Consider the following 21,824-nt stretch of genomic DNA (forward strand, 5'->3'; position numbering starts at 1 on the left):
ATAATCATTGGCAGTGAGGAAGGGACCCTCTGTAGGAAAAGAAACAGGCCTCTGGTCAAAAATGAAAGTGGCCCATATTAGAGATTCAGATAGCTCTAAAGTAGCCCATATTCACAAATCGTGGCAGTTTTAAACTCCAAAGACACCTGGAAATATTTGTATTTATAGCAGACAATGTCTGTGGTGGTATCAAGAGAATCAAGAGTAAGAAGCATGTCATCAGACCATCAAAACAGGTCCACAAACAGCCAAGAAACGACCCACAAACTGACACATCCCTACTGGGCACTGCCCGATTGCCCTATAAGCAGTGTTGGAAATGGAAAAATGTACTCCAGGAACCAATAAATTGGGGTAGAGGTATGGGCAGAAGAAAGGGGGTGGAGTCCCGAGAGGCCACGCTTGAAAAGCTGAATATGACAGTCAACTTATACATTTACTTTTTTAAAATCTGCTCGAAGCAATTGGAAACAAGGTCAAATGTGACAGAAAATCTGTTCTAGTTTACTTAATTGGTCACAAAGAGGCTGTATTTTAAAATATCTAACTGGGTTATGACACCTGCTGTCGTGAACTCTGTGTGCAGCAATTTTGAGGGAGTTATAATGTCTACAAGTATGGACAATATGCAGGGCCGGACTGGCTACCGGGCAGTTGTGTGTGCTGCCGAGCAGGGGGATGATTTCTCCGTGCTATGGGCGTATTTCGTTGATGGGAACCTGCGTGCGCTTTGAAGAAAAAAAAAGCAAAACTAATTTCGTTTTGCACACACAGGTCTCCATCAACGAAAGCATCCCCCTGCTGGGCAGCACACACAACTGCCCGGTAGCCAGTCCGGCCCTGACAATAGGTGAGTCCTGCACCTTATAACCCTCATTTTGTTTTGCAACATTTCCTCTATATTTATTTTTACACTTGTATGATGTTATTGTCTCTGTGACACTCTGACACCCTACACATGGGTTCAGTAGTGCTATAAAAGAATTAAATACAAATTAAATTAAATTAGTAAGGGTTATTTAGAAACGTCATTTGTCATACTCACAGATAAATCTTGCATTCTAACAGTTCATGCACATTTCTTACAAAGGGCGTTGAACAAAGTAAAAAAACAGCTTCCAACTCATAGTTTCTCTAAAGTACTTGTAAAGTGATAAGCTGTGTGCCTTTGTTTCCTTCCATTGCATTGGCATCTGGGTAATAGGCTTCAGATAGCTCCAAGCCAGGGTGATACTGGAACAAAATAAAGCCTGATGACCCTTTAATTCAGGCCTTTATTTTTGGCCCAGCTGGAAGTGAAAAAATAGAAAGCCCTCTTGCCGCCTGCAGGCTACTGCTCTGAAAGGAATGCAGACAACACGTAGGCACTGCAGAATTGTGTGCTGGTGTAAGAAAGTGACACAAGAATTGATTTTGCATATTTCCCTGAGCCCAGAAATATCTGCAGAACCAGAACCCAATGGGTTCCTTTTACCTCCCATCACTGCCTATACACCAGTCCGACCCTGGCTCACTCACAGGCATTTGGATTTAGGGCGTTCATGCCAACACTCCCAGTTTAAGCAGGAGGTGCAAGGCCTGTGCTTGAGTCTGGTAGGTGAGCTTTCTTAGTCTGTGCTCATTTCGCTGAGGTTCTCCCTCAATCAGTTCCATGTAATGGAGAATGACAATCGCAAGAGAAGAGCTTTCTCTGCCTTTGCTGGTGTTAGAGAACGGGGCTGCATCATTCTGGGATTATGTTAGGCAGTGCTTTATATGGGCGGTACTCTCCAGTCCTGAGTACCAGCACTTCTTAGTTTTCTCTCCCTAAGTAGCGGAACTTCTTCTTGGGAAATGAGTGTACTGGTAATTCTAGTAGCAGCAGGGCTCAGGCTCTGAAGTATGGTTACTGCATCGCAAAAGCTGCTGTAAATGAGAATTTCAGCTGGAGCATGTCTTTGGAATGCTCTGGCAGGTAACAACTAGTATATTCCGGTGCTGGATTGCTACTAGTGTTACGTTCTAATTGGCATCGCAACAAGAATGATGATGTGGCCAGAATTGCCGACAGTGGAATAGGGGAACTGGGTTTGAATCCCAGTGTCGGCTCATCATCCTGTGATTCTTGGCAAGTCATTTAACCACTGGTGTTTAAAAAAAAGGCTTTAATTTAAAACGTATGCTCGTCTTTCAAACGCTCTGATGCCCTTGTGCCAAACTCTCGCTATATCGAATTGCTAAAAATAAGGCCCTGCACATATGACATAGAGGCTGATGCCTGCCATGTCTCACAACACACAAAATCAAAACGTACGTGTTGCAAGCTGAGTGTACTGTGGCTTCGCTGAGGCAGGAGATGGTAAGTTGAGGCACAGCCTGCATAAACAGGACTGCAGCCAGATTTATAAAAAGAAACTGCTGAAGGTTGCCTCAAGTGCTGATTTGAGAGTTCTTGAATGTATGTGTATGTGCCTATCCCTGCTGTCACATGCCCCTATGTAGTGGCAGGGCTGGAGGAGACAAGCTGGCACTTACTCCCTCTAACGCTCAATTCCAGAAGCAGGTGGTATTCGAATGTGGGTGTCATGGTGACACAATTGAGAGCTATCCATGAGACCCCATCCTCTCAGCAGTGCTTCATCTTTAACTTTTTGTTGTGCTATCAAATGTTTGTATGGTTCAAAGATCACCAGCCTCTGTTAGACACCAAGAAAATGTTGATATTGTTAAATGCCTGGATCACAGCCACGCCCTCAGCCACACCGCTATTTGCCCCTCAAGGTCTACCCAGTCTAACTAGTGAGTACTTGTACTTTTTTCCCCATTTGAAGCACTAGTGTTAGTCCTCTGCTGTTGTCTGCATAGCTGCTAAGTCCCTTGATCTGTTGTACAACCAACCATTCTTAGTGTACACCCAGTAACAATTCTCATCCGCACACCGTTTATGCATATGCCAATATTGGAAAACAGAAAAGTACAAGTAACAGAGTGCAAAGGGCTCTTTATGAAAAAAACGCAAGGTCTGGTTGAAAATGTCACACATGATAAGGTGGCGCTTAGTATGATAGAGGGCCTCTGTAGTTTGTGCTGGTGTCAGGAGTGACTTTCTCAAGCTGTCCTAGTGTCAGAAAGAGAGACTCTTGGTCTGTGTTTGTGTCAGGGTTTCAACTTAAACGTTCTGGGTGCAAACAATCGTTCGCGTCCTAAATGGGATTACATTGTGAGCGCAAATCATAAATGATTTTCCCACCATTTGTGGCAGGAAAACTTGTTGCAAATGGCGTTCGCAAAATGACAAATTGAGGAAAAGGTCTTTCTGCACACATTGCATGTGATCCCCAGTAAACTGTAAACAAGCGCAAATTGTGCACCTGCTAACTTACACACGCAGCGCTATCATGCCAACAGACCCGACTAAGACTGAAGACTCCCGCTTTTTAAAGCCAAAAATGACTTTAATTTAGCTTTCGATTGCCTGAAATTGCCCCCACTTCAATAAAATTTATTGGGAAAAACACGTTCTGCGGATGATTTTTAAAAAATCTACCTCTTCCTGCGTTGCAAATGTTGGCAGTTATGTGCTGTTTTAAATTACTTGGTTCTCAACTTGGACCCGATTGTGGCAGTCCAAACGGGGTTCTAGTCTGGACCATTTTTGTGGCATGAACGTAACTACACTGTGGCAAAACAAGCAATATCGTTTCAGAAATAAACTACTGGCGAGGGACAGAGGCTATTGCAAAGTTGTCATTAGCAAAGTGATTGTAAAATAACTTGGCGCTTTTGAAAAGACTATCAGCCAGATTCATCAAAGTAAAATCGGCTCGCAAAGGGCCAGATTCTGAGAATCTGGCCCTTTGGGAGCGCTATTTTTGCATTTGGGATTCATCATCCTAAATGCAAAAATCGCAAATCTAGAAATCGCTAGATTGCGATTAATTGCATTTAAGGAATCTCAATTTGCGATTCCTTAAATGCAATTCATGAACCATTTGAAAATTGCGAATTTGCAATCTGGGGCCGCTATTTACCGCGAAGTATAACTACGTGGTAAATAGCGAAAACTTAGAAAAATGCACTTTAGTGCACTTTTCTAAGTTGTATGTTACACACACACATGTCCTTTGGACATGTGTGTGCGCAACACCAGTGTATATGACCATTTCAGGGGTGCTACAGGGTGTCCTTTGGACACCCTGGCACCCTTGAAATCGCTTCCTTATTTGCGATTCACTAATTGCTAATCGCAAATAAGGAATGACTCCCCATTCATTCCTATGGGACTTTAGGCCCATAGGAATGAATGGGAAAGCCATTCCTTATTTGCGATTAGAAATTACCGAAACGCAAATAAGGAAGCAGTAGAAATCGCAAAAAATATTGCGATTTCTACATGCATCCCGTGTTGCGAGTCTTTAATAGCGATTCCTTAAAAATCGCTATTAAGGTTTTGCAAAACGGGACATTGATGAATATGGGGGATAGTTCCAGCAATAAATATTTGTCTCCTGCGACGGGCGCGTGCGCATGCACCCTGCTGAGCTATTGACTGCAGCCTCCAGTAGCCACCTCCTGTCCGCCTCTTGCTCTGAATACGCTATGAAAAGACGTGCTTTATTCTCAGCTGAATCTGAAAATGAGCTTACAAAGAATATCCATGGACCCTGAGTAATACGTCTAAAACAATGTATCGAACATTGATTATTGTCTATTGTACACCCTCCTGGGTGATAGTGTGCTCTATGAATCTAAAAACCATAACATAACACTTTGCCACCTTGAAAAACACCGTTCCAAACTATCAAGGTTGCTGTTGTAGTTTTAATGACCTGCAACCAATTAAGTTAAGTTTGAATACAATTTCTTTAAAAAGTAATCAAAGTATTTTTTGTTGATGTTGTCAACATTTTAAAGTGTCAGTAAGATAAGTGAAAACCACAACCCATTTACTTTACAGAGAATTCGGTGAACCCATCTATTTTTTAAAATGTAAATGCAGAGTTACTAAGATTGTTCTTAATGCCCATGGTGAGTGCTAAGAGTTTTGGCAAACAAAGGAGTTCGCACAGTGAGATTGAATGAATTATGTGAGTCATCCAAGATCACATGCTGAGTTCAAGTACAGAAGTTGTTACTGGAGCCTGTGCCTTCAGCCGGCAATTTACCTACTGAGCCGCAAGAGTTCTGATCATCAGCAGTCGCCTTGTGCACATTAACGCCGGTCTGCTGTAAATACATTGCTTCTTTCAGAGCACTCCGAGAGATCCATCACCATGGTCTCACACTGGTACCCCCTCCCAGCATCCAAGGCAAGAAATGGAGGTGCAGCACAAACCGAACTATTCCATACAAAAGCACAGCTACTTTCAGAACACTCAAGATGCTCAATTAACCAGACAGAGCACTGCAATGATCACAAGATGGGTAGAAAAGAGCCCAGGCGTTAGCAGAGTCCTGTATAAACCAAGCTTGTGAATAATCAAAGACAGGGTTTAAACCCAGCCGTAGCATATTGAGATTTTGATATGATCAGAAGAAGCGTGACATCCTAAGAGCCGTACTATAATCTGAACCCTAAATGTCGTTTATTTAGAACTCAACCGGTTCCTTGCTGCAGAATCTATTCAAGGATAATGGAGTAGACAGAAGATGCATAAAATTGCCAATTTAGCTGGTTCAGTGTAAGACTTATGTGACACACAAAGGGGACTAAGGCCTTGCTTGCCCAGAGTAGGACCTTAAATTAGTATGGGTTGAAGCTCTTTTGTCCCAGAGTTTTCCTTCCACCTCTGTTGTCACACACTTCGGTCTGTCAGCCGTGTTTGCAAGGTATGGGACAAAAACTTAATGTGGTGCCTCTGAATGCTGTGTCCATTTCTGCCAGGTGTCAGAAGCACACTTGTAAGTAGTAAAAATTGTACTTAGGGGTAAGAGAAATGGTATCTGGCGCCATCTCGGCATGTGGCCACATAAACTACCTCATTACTACTGAGGACTGCAAGCTTGCTTTTGTTTAAAAATGTATAAATTACTGTTGTTGAAGTAGGTGGGGCCCTGGAGAGGGAGGTGCCTGGGACATATTGCTCCATCTGCCCTTCTCCCCTTGTGAGTGCCCTGCTCACCCCTCCTCTTCCCCTTGTGAGTGCCCTGCTCACCCCTCCTCTTCCCCCTGTGAGTGCCCTGCTCACCCCTCCTCTTCCCCCTGTGAGTGCCCTGCTCACCCCTCCTCTTCCCCCCGTGAGTGCCCTGCTCACCCCTCCTCTTCCCCTTGTGAGTGCCCTGCTCACCCCTCCTCTTCCCCTTGTGAGTGCCCTGCTCACCCCTCCTCTTCCCCTTGTGAGTGCCCTGCTCACCCCTCCTCTTCCCCTTGTGAATGCCCTGCTCACCCCTCCTCTTCCCCTTGTGAATGCCTGCTCACCCCTCCTCTTCCCCTTGTGAATGCCCTGCTCACCCCTCCTCTTCCCCTTGTGAATGCCTGCTCACCCCTCCTCTTCCCCCTGTGAGTGCCCTGCTCACCCCTCCTCTTCCCCTTGTGAATGCCCTGCTCACCCCTCCTCTTCCCCTTGTGAATGCCTGCTCACCCCTCCTCTTCCCCCTGTGAGTGCCCTGCTCACCCCTCCTCTTCCCCCCGTGAGTGCCCTGCTCACCCCTCCTCTTCCCCTTGTGAGTGCCCTGCTCACCCCTCCTCTTCCCCTTGTGAGTGCCTGCTCACCCCTCCTCTTCCCCTTGTGAGTGCCTGCTCACCCCTCCTCTTCCCCTTGTGAATGCCCTGCTCACCCTCCTCTTCCCCTTGTGAGTGCCTGCTCACCCCTCCTCTTCCCCTTGTGAGTGCCCTGCTCACCCCTCCTCTTCCCCCTGTGAGTGCCCTGCTCACCCCTCCTCTTCCCCTTGTGAGTGCCTGCTCACCCCTCCTCTTCCCCTTGTGAGTGCCCTGCTCACCCCTCCTCTTCCCCCCGTGAGTGCCCTGCTCACCCCTCCTCTTCCCCTTGTGAGTGCCCTGCTCACCCCTCCTCTTCCCCTTGTGAGTGCCTGCTCACCCCTCCTCTTCCCCTTGTGAGTGCCCTGCTCACCCTCCTCTTCCCCTTGTGAATGCCCTGCTCACCCCTCCTCTTCCCCTTGTGAGTGCCCTGCTCACCCCTCCTCTTCCCCCCGTGAGTGCCCTGCTCACCCCTCCTCTTCCCCTTGTGAGTGCCCTGCTCACCCCTCCTCTTCCCCTTGTGAGTGCCCTGCTCACCCCTCCTCTTCCCCTTGTGAGTGCCTGCTCACCCCTCCTCTTCCCCTTGTGAATGCCCTGCTCACCCTCCTCTTCCCCTTGTGAATGCCCTGCTCACGCCTCATCTTCCCCTTGTGAGCCCTGCGTTTTCTCTTACAGCTCTCCCTGTGCACTGTGCTCTGGTTCACCCCTGCCCCCTTAACCTCCTCGCTGCTCCCTCTTGTATCTCCCCCTTGCCCTCTGTGAGCTTGAGTGTCTTCTATAAGTTCTATTTCCCACACCCTCTTAGGTTCTACACTTATTTTTTTTAAAAGTTTTTTGCTTTGTGAGACTGGAAGCTTTGACTCACACGAGCTAGGCAGCACCACGCTGTGCCAGGCAGCTAGCTATATTAAGTTTCCTAAACCCCACTGGGAACAGATATAAGCAAGTAGAATGTATCAAATACCATAATGAAAGCAAACTCCCGCATATTACGGAAAACAGCTAACTGGAACACCTCAGGCCCCAGGGAACGCATCTTAAGTCCAGCAGAGACAGTCTATCACCCACATGGAGGCATGGGAAGTACCCAACATTTCGTTAGAATTACAGAGTACTCAGGGCCTGCCCGCGAATCATTCAGTACCGTTCAGTCCTCCCACCAAGAAGCTTGATTGACACGTATCCTGCTGACCACCGAGTCTGGATAAGTTACAACTTATGGTATATACCGGTCTTCTCTCTATAGTATACGGTGAGGTGACAGGTCTTGTGTCTGAATCTCCCTCGGTCTATTCTGGTAAGAGAGAAAGTAACTTTCCGCTTCCGGCGCTGGCATTAGATAGAAAGATCTCTTTAGTCTGTGGTAATACCAGAGAGCGAGGCCTTCTTCTCTGCAATATTAGGAAGAGAGGCTCACTGTTTCTATTCTTATTTCCGTTCAGGGTAACTCAGCTCATACGTGGAAGATGCATTCACAACGGTCAAGCCAATGCTGTCCTCTGGTGGTAACAAGTGGTGTGACAGCACCATCCCAGGAGTGCTGAGGGCATGGGGAATTTATTAGGTGGGAAAGCACTTTGCGCTTGGAGAGGGAGGGTAATTGGACTAAAGAAGTAGCCAGGATGAGCTAAGATCATAATAATCTTCCCGGCATTTGCTCGCTATGGTGCAACCTAATTCCACGTATTATTTCTTGCAGTTTTATAGAAATGCGACCGCGACCGGAAGGTATTGGAGCTCTTTACATGAGCAGCAGTTACAATTACACAAGGACACATACATACATTATTTTTCAGGCTCAGGGATATTAACGGATTTGCCCAGAACCACAGGATGTTAAAAACCCAACACTCCAATCTCCTTCCTCAGCTTCGAAGTCAGCAGGTCTGACCGTTATTCTGAGCAGTTTTACTTTTCCGCGGATAAACGAAGAATATATCTAATCGTATGAAAACAGCTAAACATACAGTGTACCCAATAATTAAAAATTTGCAAACATTCGTGACAAGAATTTTCAATTCTATTAAGGACACGGAGGCGAGGATTATGCTTTCTCGATTTCTTTACTACGAACAGCAGCCAATAGGAACACAGTAAAGAAAAAGAAAAACGACAAATCCCATGAGCACTTAGGCAACCATAGAGACACAACTCTATATAAACAACCATAGAGGGCAAGACTTCCTCTTTCTTTGTCCAGTAAAGTTAATCAGTCAAAAGTCAATTCAAGAGGTACCGAAGAACAGCCTGGAGGAAACATCCGAAGGCAACAGGAGAACGACCGGCAGGAGACATCCCAACGAACCAAGGACCAGGAGACCGGAGCAGGAGAACACTGCAGAGCCAGAATCCGAAATGCTGGAACCCAAGCAGGAGAGGAGCGATGAAAACTCACTTCTGGTCAGAGCCTGAAAGCAAAGCAGAGCCGTAATACACCATTCCAGTACCATGGAAGGTAAAAGTACAAAGGGTAGGGAAACAGTGCAAGAAAAACATTCTAAAGCCATGTCATAGCAATGTTAAAACAGATGAGCAATGCAGTATAATACAGTTGGGTGGGATAATCCTCGCCTCCGTGTCCTTAATAGAATTGAAAATTCTTGTCACAAATGTTTGCAAATTTTTTATTCTATGGCAGGACAGGAGGCTCAGATTATGCTTGTTCAAAGCTGAGCCACCACAGCAGAAGCAATATCCACAATGGGTTTGAAATAAAACGTTTTAAACACAGAGTCGGAAGACCAATCTGCGGCCTTCATGATGTCTGTCAGACTCACCCCAACAGTAAAAGCCTTAGAAGCCATGGCTCTTCGAGCGGAATGGGCTCCAAAAATGGAGACATCAATTCCAGCCTCAGACATAAGCCAACGCACCCAGCGTGCCAGGGTAGCCGGCGCCACAGGGTTAAAAGGCTTCTGCAAAGCAATTAGCAGTTGACCAGACAAATTTTGCCGAAAAGGAGCAGTACTTACCTCATAATCCTTTATGCATTGGACCACACATAATTGCGGATTCTGCGGGAAAGATGGATATGTCACAGAAGACATATTACATTTGGTGCGCCGGGAAATGGTAAAAGTAACCCCATCCGGCGAGAACGAACGCCCTGCGAGATCCAACGCCCGCACATCCGAAATGCGTTTGCAAGACACCAAACAAAGTAACATCGTCAACTTTGCCGAAAGCTGTTTTCGAGACAGAGAGGAATTGGGAGGCCAAGCCTCCAGAAAACGTAAGACAATTGAGACATCCCAAAGAGCAACATACTTTGGACAAGGCGGTTTTACCAGCCGAATGCCACAAAGTAATTTAGAAAACAAGGGATGTTCCCCAACAGGCTTTCCGTCAACAAAATCGTGGCCAGCAGAAACTGCGGATCGAAAGGAATTGACTGTCCTATAAGCAGAACCAGAAGAGGCGATGGAAGCCAGAAAATTAACCACTAAAGTAACATCTGCTGAAGCGGGATCCAAATCCCGTTCAGAACACCAACTACACCATCGCCGCCAAGCTGATGCATAACGCTTGTGCGTGTTGGGGGCCCAAGCTTCACCGATAAATCGTGCAGCGTCTCCAGATAAGCCTGGGACTTTCCAGCGTTCCCCGAAATTCGCCACGCAACCAACCGGAGCTGACCGGACAGAATCAGAGGATGCGGATTGAGCAGAGGGTCCAACAACAAGTTCCACTTCCGGGGAAGAAGAAACGGCGTCGAGAAACTCAGCTCCAGAAGATCCGGAAACCAAGCTTGAGCCCTCCAAAGAGGAGCTATCAGAATGATCTCCGACTGGAATTGCTTTGTCCGAGCCAAAACCCACGGAATCATCGCAAACGGGGGAAACGCATAGCAGAGATGAGGAGGCCAAATCTGAAGAAACGCATCCGTGGCCAGAGCCTCCGGATCCGGACGCCAGCTGTAAAACTTGGACAATTGGGCATTGAGGCGAGAGGCAAACAGGTCCATCCAAGGTTGACCCCAAATGCGAGAGAGACTCCGAAATACCCTGGGGTGAAGCCGCCAATCGCTGAAGTCCAGCAGATGGCGAGAGTTCCAATCGGCCACCTGATTCTGGCGACCCGGGAGATACTCTGCATTAAGAGCGATCTTCCTCTGGAGGCAGGAGTGCCAGAAGTCCTTTGCAATTTCGGCCAAGAGTTTCGACCTTGTTCCTCCCAGTTTGTTCACATACCGAACCACAGAGACGTTGTCCATGCGGAGGAGTATGCAACACTTGGTAGCCTGAGGAGCAAGACTGCGGATCACAAAGGAGCCCGCCAGGAGCTCCAGACAATTGATGTGAAGACTCAGTTCTTCCCGTGACCAACAGCCGCCCGTCGTCATGGACCCGTACCGGGCTCCCCAGCCCCAAAGACTGGCATCCGATTCCAGCACCACATCCGGGGTAGACCCGAACAGGGCTTTCCCGTTCCAAGCCTCCATGTGGTTGAGCCACCACATCATCTCCGACCTGGCGTCCGTCGACAGAGGAACAAGATCGTTATAGCGAAGACCTTTCTGTAAATGTCTGATTTTCAGACGTTGAAGGGCCCGATAGTGTAAGGGACCCGGAAAGATCGCTTGAATGGACGAAGCCAACAGGCCGACAATCCGAGCGATCGACCTCAAAGACACACTCTGTTTGGATAACAGTAATGTCAACTCCCACTTGATAGACCTGATCTTCTGGGAAGGTAAGAGCAGTTGGCAAGAGACTGAATCGACCAGGAAGCCCAAGAACTCTATTGAATGAGAGGGATGCAAAAGAGATTTTTGAGGATTCACCAGAAATCCTAGAGATTGTAAGAGCTCGATTGTCCAGGCCAAATGGGTCTGTAACCGGGCAGGGCACTGAGCCATCAAGAGCATGTCGTCAAGATACACTATTAGATGAACTCCGCGTGCCCTCAGCGACTCCACTACCGGCTGCAGAAGCTTCGTGAAACACCACGGAGCGGACGAGAGGCCGAACGGGAGAACCGTGTACTCGAACCACGTTCCCAACCATTGGAATTGGAGGAAACGGCGATGAGGTTTGAAGATCGGGACCGACAAATAAGCGTCCTTCAAATCCAGGCGAACCATCCAGTCGCCCTCGCGAAGGAGATCCCTGAGAAGATGGATGCCCTCCATCTTGAAGTGGCGATAAACCACTCCGTTGTTGAATTCCTTGAGGTTGAGCACTAAGCGAGACCCCCCCCCCCTTCTTCTCCACCAGGAAGACATTGCTGACGAACCCCTGAGGATGCAGGCAGGTCCGCACAATGGCCCCTTTGAGTAGAAGGGACTCGATCTCTGTGGAGATCACGTCCCGATCTAGTTGGGAAAAAACAAGGGGAGAAGGGACGCGACTTTGAAGGGGAGGATGGTAAAACTCGATCCGAAAACCTTGAACAGTCTGTAACACCCATGCATCGTTGGACATCGTACGCCAATTTGGAAGAAAATATTGCACCCTGCCCCCCAGACAACACTGTCGTAGGGAATCAATCTCACCTGCATTGGAGAAATCCTGACGTCCTCCCTGGTTTCCTCCATAGCCTCCTTTGTTGGCCTGTCCACGACCCTTGCGGGAAGGGTAGAAATTAGACTTAGATCCGGAATAGGATGAATGCTGACCTCCACCCTGCTGGGACTGATGGCCACGTTGCTGGCCAGAGCCACGGCCGGACGAATGTCCCCTGGCACGTCCGGCCCTGACAAAAACCGGGCGGAATGCCCTACGGAGTGAAGATTGCACCTTGTCCAGGCCGCTAAATGTGGCGACAAACTTGGTCAACTCCTTAACCCCTTCCATGCTCATGACAAGGTCAGCTCGTCATGCAGTGCACTGCTCCTGTGCTGATGACGAGCTGACCTTGTCATGAACAATGTAAAATCAGACTAGTCCGCACCCAGCGGGAATTGCCATAGCACCAATGTGGTTAAGGAAGGGTTGACCAAAAAGGAGACCCTGAGCAAGGGGCCCCGACTCCGATGAGGCTAACTCCGTCAGTCTGGGGTCCATCTTTAACAGAATGGAACGACGTCGTTCAGTGGATAGAGCACAATTTGCGTTCCCCAGTTGACATATAGCACGCTGGGCCCAACCAATCAGTTCATCGGGATCGATGCCAGACGCAGACCCTTGAGCATGGTAACCCAAATCTAAAATCTTGGTAAGCGGGCCAAGAAGATCCAGCAATTTATCCTGGCACAGGCGCCAAGACCTATCAATGCCCTTTTTGGGGTCCTTAGTGAATTTTTTAAGGTAGGTAAGAATAGTGGGATCCACCTCTGGAGTGTCCGAGAGCTTGTCCGCCAACTCCGGGCGAGGACACTCGGAACGGAGACGAGCACATACCTCCTGATCAAAACACTCACGAATGTGTGCCTGGACGTACTCCGCGACCTCAGGAGCAGGGAGCCAGGATTTCGAGTTAGGGTGAACTATGTCTGATGGCTCGAAGGTAAGGACTGGTGGATGGGAAGAGGCGTCAACAAAATGCTCCTTCCTAGACTTTTTAGCAGGGGGAGGACCAGTGGGACCTGAAGAAGAGGACGAAGAGGACGTGTCATCAGTGTCTGGTGGAGGCAGACGAGACTTCTTAGAAACCTTTGGGATAGACAAGGACTTAGCCAATTTAACAAAATCAGATTTGTGAGGATTTTTAGGAGACTTAGAGGAGTGTGTAGCAGTCGAAGAAGTCATCCAACCTTGTTGATGTGCATAATCGGTCAAATGACGTTTTAATGGTCCAATGGCGCGGACAAGCACAGTACTTGACCGAGTGTTGCAACCCCTGGTCAAGGGCGTCAACCAAATCATATTCAAAGGACTCCTCAGGTTCCTCATCATAATAGTATTCCTCAGAATCTTCGTAACCAGCCATGACTGAATAAATGGCAGAACAGTTTGAGGAAAAACGCCCACAGAGTTATAAACCAAGGCCCAGTCACCAAGGAACAAATGACCCAGTCAGGGGGAGTGACAACCCCAAGCAAGCCAGGCAGGCAGAGCAACACTCCACCCAAATAAATCAATTAAATGTGGAGGGACAGGCTTGCAAGTAACCGCCACTCTAGGCAACGCCTCTAATAATTATGCAGCCCAAACCCTAAATTGAGGAAAGGGCGTAAAGTGGGGACTCTCCGGCAGGCAGTGGGCACAGTCTGTGTGGAAAACGCCGCCTTCAGCGTGTAGGGGCTTCGAGATAAACACGGAGCGTCAATAGGGCTTAACGCGCATGCGCAGAAGCCCGCCTGATAGCCCGGAAGCGGAGCGACACGCGACTGCAGCGCGCGACCTCCCGAGTCCCCGGTCCCACTCCACAATCAGATGCGGGCACAAAGCGCCCGAGTGCAAGGAGAGGCGACCCGTGCTCTCCACAAACAAAGCCGGCAAAGCAAACAGCCGCAAAAACCGGGACTACAAAGTCCAAAGGAGCACCATATACAAATAAGCAATGCGTCGGAAGACGGGCACAGAAGCGGCGCAACAGCGCTAAAGTAAGCAAAGTACAAAGCCTTAACATGCAATAACAGTATAATGAAGTATAAGCAAAAGACTTAACTGGCTGCGAAGCAGCAAAGAAAGAGGAAGTCTTGCCCTCTATGGTTGTTTATATAGGGATGTGTCTCTATGGTTGCCTAAGTGCTCATGGGATTTGTAGTTTTTCTTTTTCTTTACTGTGTTCCTATTGGCTGCTGTTTGTAGTAAAGAAATCGAGAAAGCATAATCTGAGCCTCCTGTCCTGCCATAGAATCCCGCTTCAACGCTGTTTTCTATTTCCGTATTTCTAGAAGGATACATTTCTTGTGAATTCGAATTGTTGGCTTACTCCATTTCCCTGGCAGACAATGAGAGAGAGTCGACCTGACCCTTGCCTCCCAACATCTGAAAGCGCGGAAGAACAGCATTTGTTTATTTTCAATATTTAAGGATTTGAAGATCTAAGTGACACTGCCGAGGGGTTGTTATTAAAAAAAAGGAAAAAAATCTCTAAATCTAAATTATTCTCCTAATGTCCTGCTGAAAAAGATTCAACACTTTCAGATTTGCAGCAATACTCAAAATACATTCCATCTTATGTATTTTTAGGTTTTGCATGCAGACAGCTTTTGTGCTGTACGCAGGGAAAATTCTCTTGTAGACTAAAAGCTTAAAGGAGGCTTAAACCCACCTATTATTTACCAGTGGTGGACTTGCATGTCGCTCTTGCTTCCTTGCTTCTTATTGGTCAGAGGCTCCCTACTTCCTTCTGGGCTTCGAGTTTCTGTCTCTGCAGTGCAGCATGGACAAATTACAGTTACCTGTCCAGTGTTTTTCCATTGGCTGCGCGCTTCCCTATGTACTTCTGTTTTTATTTTTTAGACATACACTCTCTAAGAGTGTGTGTCTGCAGTCCGTCAGCCCTCCCCCTCTGAGACTAAAACGGTGAGGTGTTCTGTGTGACAAAATGGCGCCTGCTGAGTGTGCGTTGACTTAGACTGAAACTAATAGAACGCTGCAAGAGGGGAGGGAAAACACCCTGAGCCCTCTAAAGAGACCTTAGGGTCAAAGATCAACTTATATAAGCCTATGCACACGTTATTCCTATTTCTACATTCAATGAGTATACGGTATATGCAAAACACGTTCACTAGACAGAGTACATACAATTCTTCAAAGTAATCCCAGTCGCTGCTGCTCTCTTGTTCTTTTATTCAGAAAATTGCCCAACCAACACGTGTTTCATCGCAGGGGAGTACCCTTCGACTTCTTCAGGGCTAAAAAACATAATCAAGTGTCATGGATCTTATGATCCAAACGTATTGGTCGTAGCACAGAATGATGAACAACATATTCACCATATAGTGGAAACCCTGTATCCTGTCATAAGCTGCAATTAACATGCATTGCACCTGTCACTCTCGTGGTGGGTGAGTCCAAAAGCAAAATATATACATGCCACCCATTATGGTGGGTTGTAAACAAGTTCCAGCTGTCCAGTTCAGCATGAAATACATCAGGTGACAGTATTGCATGCAAGATGACATTGCTATTATATTCAAGTGGGCAGCAATCAATGATGCGTGGAAAAAGGGAAATGCAGATTAGTGGCCTGTAAAGTTAATAGAATTACATTTTAACGATAACCTGGTGATAAAGTGGGGGGAGAAAATAAGGGGATCAGACACATTTTATCCAAGTCCCCCCTCTGTCTGTGCTTTTCCTGACTTCCTTCTGCTTCCTGCCATCCGTGATCTTGTCCAGAATTCACTCTCCCACCCCTCTTCATGTTGCTTGCCACTTGCCCTATCCCACTATGTTTTCTTTGTGCCCTCCCACTCTCTTGCCCCTGTTCTTCCTCATCCACCACCTCCCTCCCCCACACAGTTTGTGCTCCTTGCCTGTCCCACCCTACCCCCAAATCCTGCTGTCCACCCCATTGTCCCGTGTAGTCCCCCTATGGGCCTCCCATCTGTCACAAAAGAAAACATTAACAAAGACCAATTATAATATTTTTAGAGATGTCCCAAAAAAAACCAAACAGTGACAATACCAATAGTTCTTGCATAGGCCACACCTATTGTTTATAGTGCATGTTTTTTTGGGGATAGTAGACTTACTTGATTCAAAATGCAGCTCACAATGGGCCAGTAGCGAGGGCGGCTAGTGTATACTGAAGAGTATGGTGGGGGTTCTCATTAGACAAACATGTAATATGTAATGTTATATATATATATATATATATATATATATATATATATATATATATATATATATATATATATATATTGTACACCGATATTGGCTTAATCCCAAGCCTCATGTTCGGCGGGCACACAGCAGGGGTAGCCACCCCCTAAAACACGAACACAACGTTACCAATGTGGCTTGCCATCGATCCAAGGTAAATGACAACATTGGAGCCGTGGCCTCAATTTTTTTTTTCACAACCGCGTTTATTAAGGTTTTTAGGCAAATCATACGCACAGTACTCCATAGCCAGGAGGACACTGTCAGTGGAAAACACATAATAGAATGCATGAACAGCCTAGACGTTCAACTATCCCCCCACCCACGCTCCTGCCCCCCACCAACAACCCCAAAACCCCCAACTACCCACCCCTTATCCCACCCTAACCCGGTGCACGTGATCACTATCAGCTGCAGTACACAGTGTAAAGCACAATAGGTGTCCTGGAGCCACCTAGGCCCCGAGGTCACTGCTGGCAGGCAGTTCATCTTCCAGGTCGACGGGAGGCTCCAGTGGCAAGTCTCTGTATTCCGCCCACCGCTTCCAGATCTTGTAATGTTTGCGGGGGCAGCCCCTGGCCTCAAACACTGGCAGTTCCAATCCCATAAGAAAATCTAGTCCCGCCCTCCATGCGCTGAGTGGGGGGGCGCGGTCGCTCTTCCACGCCCTTGCCAAATCCCGTTTGGCAACAGTCAGGCCCAACAGAAGGAGGTGACGCTTATAAATGTTACCCCCCACTTGATCTAGGATATGCAAAAGACCTAGTCTGGGCGTGCGAGGAAGGTCCCATTGCAGCACTTCTGACAAGCTAGTCCAAACCCCATTCCAGAACCGGGTCAGACCCACACACGACCACACAGTATGTAACAGCGTACCGCTCACCGTCCCACAACGCAGGCATACAGGGGTAGCAATGAGGCCAGCCTTCCACAGTCTCTCTCTGGTGTAATAGGCCCAATGTAGGTACTTGAACTGTATAAACCGGAGTCTCACAGCAATTGCCGCCCCACGGGGGGACTCCAGTGCCTCCCTCCAGTCATCCTCATCCAAGGGGCCAACATCCACCTCCCAGGAGGCCTTCAAAGACAGAAGGGAAGAGGAGCAGTGAGTAATTAAGGTTTGATAAATTTTGGAGACTTTTTTATCCCCCAGATCCCCCATGAAGAGTTTGGCTTCAACTGGGCTAAACTCAGGAAGTTGGTCCAACCCCACTAGACTCGGCGCAAGAGCGTGACGAAGTTGTAAGTATTTAAAAAATTGGGTCTTGGGCATGTCGAATTCGGCTTGAAAGGTTTTAAGAGTAGTCCCAGTAAGAACATGGCCAAGTGTCGAGATCCCAATGGAGTCCCAGCCACTAAACCCCGGCAGTGAGGCGAGCGCAGGGAGCCGGCCATTGTTCCAAAGTGGCGTTTCCGCTGTTAGGCGGCCCCACCAGCCCATACGACGCAGCACCTGTCTCCAAAGCATGAAAACCACCTGAGTAGCCTGCAGTTTCTTCCGCCGGCTGGCCGAGTATAGCAGCGTGTGAAGCGTGGCATCACCCATCAGAAAGCGTTCCAGGGCGTATGCCGGGTCATCGCGCCCACCGTACCACCACTCATTCAGAACCAACAAATGAGAGGCTTGGTAGTAGGATAGAATGTCCAATGTAGCGAGACCACCACAGTACGTGGATAGGAAACAAGTCCGTAGTGCCACTCTGGAGGCACCCCCTGCCCACAGGAAACGTCCCAGTACAGAATTCACGCGACGGAACCATTGCGGGTCAACCTTATATGGGTAGTTCTGCAGCTGGTATAGGAGTCTAGGGAGGGCGACCATCTTAAAGATTGCCGATCTGCCATAGATATTAAGGGGCATCCGAGACCAGGTCTTGACGTCCGATTGAACTTTGTCCCACACCGGCTGCACGTTGCGCTCCCATGCAATTGCGGCAGATTCAGACAGGAAGCCTCCCAGGTATTTTAGACCACCAACCGCGACTTGTAAGGCCGAGGCCCAAGGGAACGCCTCCGACCTCCCACCTAGTACCCATAAAGTCGATTTATGCGGGTTGAGGAAGAGTCCCGACACCTCTCCAAAAATACGCATTATGTCCAGGACCCGCGGGCCAGAACGATGAAGGTCGGTCAGAAAGAAGAGGACATCGTCTGCGTATAACGCAATCCTGTCCGAGAGTCCCGCTCCCCACACAAAGCCCCGAAGCTGCGCATCAATGCGCACCCACGCGGCCAGCGGTTCCATGACTAATGCAAAAAGGTACGGGGAGAGGGGGCACCCCTGGCGGGTCCCCCTGGCGACTGGGAACTTCTCCGATACAGCCTCCGAAACACGCACCGAGGCGGTGATGTCCGTGTATAGAAGCCGGACATACGAGACAAAAACCGGACCTAGGTTGAGCCGCGGCAAAAGAGCGAAGAGGTAAGTCCAACGGACCGAATCGAACGCCCTATCGATGTCCGCTAGTAGAAGCGCCGCCTGTTCTCCCGTCGCTCCCATCGCATCCACGGCCACCTGCGCGCGCCTGATATTGTGTCGCGTCGCCTACCGGGCATAAAGCCCACTTGATCCGGGTGGACTAGGTCTGCTATATACGGGAGGAGGCGGTTCGCCAATGCCTTGGCCAACAATTTGGCTTCAAAGTTGATCAAGGATATGGGGCGATACGACTCGTGTCTGTCGGGTGGCCTGCCTGGCTTCTGAAAAACTACGATTTCAGCCTGACGCCAGTCTACTGGCAAGCTACCACATTCCCGCGCCGCCTCCAGTGCCCGCCTATAATGCGGCCCCAGCTGCAAGTGGAATTTCTTATAAAATTCGCTGGGAAATCCGCTCGGTCCGGGCGCCTTACCAGTGTTGAGTTGTCCCAATGCATCGCCTAGTTCCTCCGCCGTCAAGGGGAGATCAAGGGCAGTCCTGGCTTCGTCTGTTATCGCACGAGGGGGAAGGTCAGCGATGAACTTGTCAATAGCCTCCGGCGGAAGACTGTCCCGAGGGGCGTATTGTATCGCATAATAGCGAGCGAAGCTCGCCGCAATGGTAGCCGGATCCGTCATGGCAATCCCTTCTTCGTCCGCGAGGCCCGGTATAGTAACCGGTTGCAGTGTTTGTTGACACAGTCTATGGAGCATGGTGCAAGATTTGTCACCCCACTGGTAGACCCTGCTCCTCGTAGCCAGCCAGGCCTGTCGCGCCTCGTCAAGCAAGACTGAGGCGTAAGATTGCTGCGCCTGCAGGAGCAGTCTGAGAGCTACACCATTACCGTCGTTCCGACACCGAGCTTCCAATACCCCTACTCTATCTGACGCCGCTACTATAGCCTCCTGACGACGTCGACGGGCGGCAGTGCACCAAGCTATGTCGACACCTCGCAACGTGGGCTTCATGGCCTCCCAGACCGTCACCCCATCAATCTCCTCAGTCAGGTTCTCGTGCCAGTAGTGGGCAATCGCTCCGCGCATGTGATTAGTATAGTCTGTTTGCTGGAGATGCCACGAGGACATCCGCCACCGAAATGGCTGGTGCGATCCTGCGCAGTGCAATCCGTACTACGACTGGGGAGTGATCGGACAGCCCACGAGGCTGAATCACGGCCTGCTTCACTCTGTCAAGAAAGGCCCCCGGCACAAACACACAGTCCAGTCGGGAGAAGGAGCCATGCACAGCAGATACATACGTTTACTCGCGCGACCTGGCATGCAAATGCCTCCAGACATCCACCCAGCCCAGCCCATCAACCATCGCCTTCAAGCGTGTAGGGGAGGTCGCCACCGCAGTCTCCTGCTGCCTCTGCCAATCCAGGCACACATCCACCACATCGTTCCAGTCACCACCTATCACGGCCAAAGAGTCCGGGATCTCAGCCCACAATGCAAAGAGGCGCTCAGCCAGGGACCATTGTAAAGGAGGGGGGGCATACACACAGCCAAACACCACTGGCTCCGTACCTATCACACCTTTGACAAAGACATACCGTCCTTGGGGATCCAGCCAATGACGCTCGTGGGTATATGACAGTCTCCTGTGTATAAGGATGGCCACCCCCCTCGAACCTCTAGAAAATCCTGCATGAAACACTTGAGTATAGCCAAAGCGCTGTAAGCTTAGCACCTTTGTTCCAAACATATGCGTCTCCTGCAAAAGCATGACATCAGCTGAGTCTCTCTTGCCCCAGCGCAACACAGCCCCTTGCTTAATTTTGTCCAACATCCCCCTCACATTCCAACTTAAAATTCTCATAGAGCCACCAGCAGGTGTCATTTGTGTGGGATCAGCCATAGTCTCGATGGGAAAGTCTCAGAAAGCCCCAGGACCCAGCCCAGGCACCCTGCAGCATGCATATCACTGTAGCCAAAATCACGTGCGTCCCGTCCAATACCCCCCAGCCCCCCCAGCTCTCCCCACTAACACTACCCCAAAAACTGCCCAACTCCCAACACCCCTCCTCCCCCCACCCCTATACCTCATTAAACCCTGAAGTATCTGTCGCGGCATGGGGAGCTTCGGGCCCAAAACATAGTGCCCAAAACCACCCATACCAATGGATCCCACTACACCCCCCAACTAACGGGATCTACCCTTCGGGGCCGCCTCCCAACGTGAGAGGACAAGGCCGCCCATACGTCAACACCCCGAGCCCCAATGAACCACAAGTGACCTGTAACATGGTCAGGGCGAGGCAATCAGGCCTCACCAACAGCGCCCCTCCTGAGACAAACCAATGTCCGGGTCTCACCACCCCTGGCGTCAGTCTCTGGGCCATCGCGGCAGCAGCTCCGGGCCTCTCGGATAGTCCAAAGATGAAGAGAGATCAGACATAGGAGATGGAGGTCTCATGGTCTTTAAAGCCCTTTCCCGGACTGATCAGTGTCGGACTGCACACCATCCCGCGGGGCGCCCCCGGATCGGGAGCGTCTCCGCGACCGAGATTTCCTGTGTCTTTTACCCCTGGCGGAGGAGTCACTCCTTTCCTGCGACGATCCACGCGATGGTCCGGGGTTCAGGCCCGGCTGGGCGTTCGGCCGGAGCCGGATAGTCTCATCGGTCCAACCATACACTGCCTCCGGAGTATCAAAAAAATTAGTCTTGGACTGGAAGACGACTCGAAGACGAGCCGGGTAGAGCAGCGAATACGGAATCTTCAAACCTCGGAGCTTGGCTTTCGCATCTTGGAAGGAGCGACGCTGCTGCTGCACCTGTCTGGTATAGTCTGGGAAAATCATAATCTTGTGATTATCGAACAACAACGCGTCTTTGGCCCGTGCTTCTCGAAGTATAGTATCCCTATCGTGGAAGTTGAGGATTTTTGCGATGATAGGGCGCGGTCGCTCTCCCACTGGCGGCTTCTGCATCAGAGCTCTATGGGCACGTTCTACTACAAAACAGCGCGAAAGGACATCTGGATGGAGCCAACCTTCTAGCCAACGCG

The sequence above is a fragment of the Lissotriton helveticus genome, chromosome 7, assembly GCF_964261635.1.
Source record: "Lissotriton helveticus chromosome 7, aLisHel1.1, whole genome shotgun sequence".
Taxonomy (NCBI): Eukaryota; Metazoa; Chordata; class Amphibia; order Caudata; family Salamandridae; genus Lissotriton; species Lissotriton helveticus.